The following is a 3,849-nucleotide window of genomic DNA, read 5'->3' as shown; positions in this document are numbered from 1 at the left end:
CTATTACTCTTCTTTATATATATACACACGCAGGTAGTCTTAATTACAAACACACACATGGTCACTTTTTACACACACACACACACATGGTAAGTTTTTTTTAAGCTATATATAACTGCAAAGTCTTTCAGTGTACAAATTTAGCATTCCGTAGAGGTGGTTGTAAATATATATGGATTCTCGCTTTGTAAATACACCCTAAAATATACTAAAATGATACACAAATGATAAGTCTTCAGTCATAATATATACGCAGTCAGTCACATACACGAATGGGGAAAGGAGAGGAGGAGGAAGGAATAGAGGAAGAAAGGAGGAAAAGGAGAAAGGAATATGAAGGTAGAAACGGAGAAAGGAAGAAAGAAAGGTCTATACAGCAATGAAGAATTGTTACATATATACATACAGAGTGGAAGAGGAGGAAGAGGAAATGGAAGAGCAAGAATGGAAGAAGAGGAGAAAGATGGAGAGAAGTCTTCAAGGGATTTTCATGGAGTGTTTCGTGACGCCAGTGATAGTTTTTACACATCTACTGAGCCATGAACGGGAAAAATCACCCACCAAACCCCGATTAGTCTTCACTGTAGCCTTGGAAATAGTCGTAATTGTTCCGTGACGCCAGTGATAGTTTTTACACTTCTACTGAGCCTTGAACGGGAAATATCACGCACCAAAACTCGATTAGTCTTCTCTGTAGCCTTGGAAAATGATAACTGGAGCCAGCCCGATACGTCTGTTTGAAAATCCTCTCGTAGACGTTTCAAGGAATTTTCAAGGACTGTTTCGTGATGCATGTGATAGTTTTTACACTTCTACTGAGCCTTGAACGGGAAATATCACGCACCAAAACTCGATTAGTCTTCTCTGTAGCCTTGGAAAATGATAATTGGAGCCAGCCCGATACGTCTGTTTGAAAATCCTCTCGTAGAAGCTTCAAGGGATTTTCATACACTGTTTCGTGATGCATGTGATAGTTTTTACACTTCTACTGAGCCTTGAACGGGAAAAATCACCCACCAAAACCCCAATTAGTCTTTACTGTAGCCTTGGGAATATAGTCGTAACTGGAGCCAGCCCGATACGTCTGTTTGAAAATCCTCTCGTAGACGTTTCAAGGGATTCTCATACACTGTTTCGTGACGCCAATGATAGTTTTTACACTACTACTGAGCCTTGAACGGGAAAAATCACCCACCTAAACCCAATTAATCTTCACGGCAGGCCCAGCGCTGCCAAACTGTCGTACTATGAAGATTGTATTTATCATTTTTATGCTCCAAGACGGTCGTAACCACACAAACAACGACAGGAAATTAGAGTTAGCGTTAAAACTGTTATTCACTGATGTTGGTTTGTTCTTTTGCTATAGTTATCGGACAGAGACTACGAAAACTCAATGCGTTGATTACGATAATTTGCCAACGCTGACTGTAGCCCTGGGAAAGAGTCGTGAAGGGACCCAGCCTGCTACACTTACGAATATGATCCAACTTGTGTTCTTGAAGCTCTCACAGAATCTAGTTTTTACCCATATCATGTATTGACTTGACTCTTCTTTTTCATAGCTTTGGTTAGGTGGGTAGGGTGTGTGGGGGGGAGTGGGGGGGGGGGCAGGGAAGTGTGTAGGGGAGAGAGGAAGGGAGGGCAGTTTGACGTGGGAGGGGAGGATAGGGTAGTGTGTGGGGGAGGGGGGAACAGGGTAGTGTGTGGGGGAGGGGGGAACAGGGTAGTGTGTGGGGGAGGGGGGAACAGGGTAGTGTGTGGGGGAGGGGGGAACAGGGTAGTGTGTGGGGGAGGGGGGAACAGGGTAGTGTGTGGGGGAGGGGGGAACAGGGTAGTGTGTGTGTGTGTGTGTGTGTGTGTGTGTGTGTGTTTGGTTAGGCAAGTTTATGACGGTAATATTGTGTGAAGTTCTTGGGTAATAGTGGGTTGCTTAGATACATACGTCCAGTTTTTGTTTTTAGGGAATCTGATCGCATATACATCGCTAAGTTCTCCGTTACGCTGGTGATTTGGGATGCAACTCTTTGTCTCATCCACCACCACCACCACCACCACCACAATTCCTGTTACTTCCATCACCAGCATCACCATCTTCATCACCACTGTTACCAGCACAATAAACGAAATATACACCACCACCACCACCACCACCACCACCACAATTCCTTTTACCTCCATCACCAGCATCACCAACCACCACCTCATTAATGCAAACAAGTGCTAATTTTCTTTATTTTCTTTTTCTATGAGGAAGTTTTTGGTCAGCCGTCCTTACCACCACCACCACCACCACCGCCTCATTAATGTAAACAAGTGCTAATTTTCTGTGTTTTTTTTTATGAGGAAAGTTTTGGTCAGCCGTCCTTACCACCACCACCACCACCACCACCTCATCAATGCAAACAAGTGCTAATTTTCTGTGGTTTTTTTTATGAGGAAAGTTTTGGTCAGCTGTCCTTAATATAAATTCATGAAAAACAACATCTAAACCACCATTATCATCACCACCACCACCACTATCACCACCACCACCACCACCACCGCTCGAAGGCTGAAGGACAGGATCACGCCCGAGGAGAGTGGACAGGACACCACCACCACCACCACCATCATCACCACCACTACCACCGCCACCATTCCCTTTTCTTCCCTTCCCATGGCACTCTTAGCCTAAATGAAGATGGAAGAGAGGAAAAGGTGAAGGATAAGTGGATAGAAGGGAAGTGAATAGAAGAAAGGAAAAGAGGAAGAAAAGGGAGAAGGAACATGATAAAAGGGAAAAGAAAAAATGCAGAATGAAAATAAGGATGAAAATAAAAAAAAGGATAGGAAGAAGAGGAGGAGGATAGAGGAGAGAAGGTGAAAGAAGACAAAGAGAAAACAGAAGAGGAGGAAAAGGTGAAGGAGAAAAAAAGAAAGGAAAAAGAAAGGAAAGAAAAATGAAAAAAAGAAGACGATAGAAGTACTGAGAACTGCAAATCAAGGAAAGAAAAAAAAGAAAATAGGAGGAAAGGAGAGGAAAATAAAAAAAGGATAAATGGAAAAGGATAAAAAAGAGAAGAAGAATGAAAATAAGGAGGAGGATTGGAAATTCAGCTGAGGAATGAAGAACATCAATTAAAGGTAAGCAGACAGGTATGAAGAGAAAATGAAAGGGAGGAGGAGGAGGAGAGGGAGAGAAGGATAAGAAGGAAGAGAAGGAGAATGGGAAGAAGAAGGATAAGAAGAGAGGAGAGAGTGGGAGGGGAAATGGATAAGAATGGAAAGGAAAGAAAGAAATGATAGAGAGGGAGAAGGGAATAAGAGGAGAAAAGAAGGAGGAAAAATAAGGGGAAAAGGAAGAGAAAAAGGGAGAAAGTAGGAGTGAGAAAATATAAGAAAAGAAAGGGAGAGAAGGTGGAAGAGAGGATAAGAAAGAAGAGAAAGAACGAAGAGACGAGATGAGATGAAGAGGGAAGAGAAAGATAAAGAAGAAGAGAGAAAAAGGAGAAGAGAGGGAAAATGTGACGAAGAAAGGATAAGAAGGGAGAGAAGAAGAGCAAAGAAACGTTATGATGAAATGAGAAGAAGGGTGAAGAGAGGAAGAAGAGAAGGATAGGTTAGAGACAGACAGACAGACAGACAGACAAACCGGGGCATGACACAAAAAACTCCCACGTGATCAACCCACACCACCACCACCACCACCACCGTCACTACCCACACCATCACCACCACCACCACCACTACCCACACCACCACCACCACCACAATACCTTTACTTCCATCACCATCATCAGCATCATCACCACCATCATCATCACCGCTACCACCAATCTAGACCACAACCACCATCACCACCGCCAC

Source organism: Eriocheir sinensis, chromosome 36 (genome assembly GCF_024679095.1).
Source record: "Eriocheir sinensis breed Jianghai 21 chromosome 36, ASM2467909v1, whole genome shotgun sequence".
Classification (NCBI taxonomy): Eukaryota; Metazoa; Arthropoda; class Malacostraca; order Decapoda; family Varunidae; genus Eriocheir; species Eriocheir sinensis.
This window is presented reverse-complemented; position numbering follows the sequence as displayed.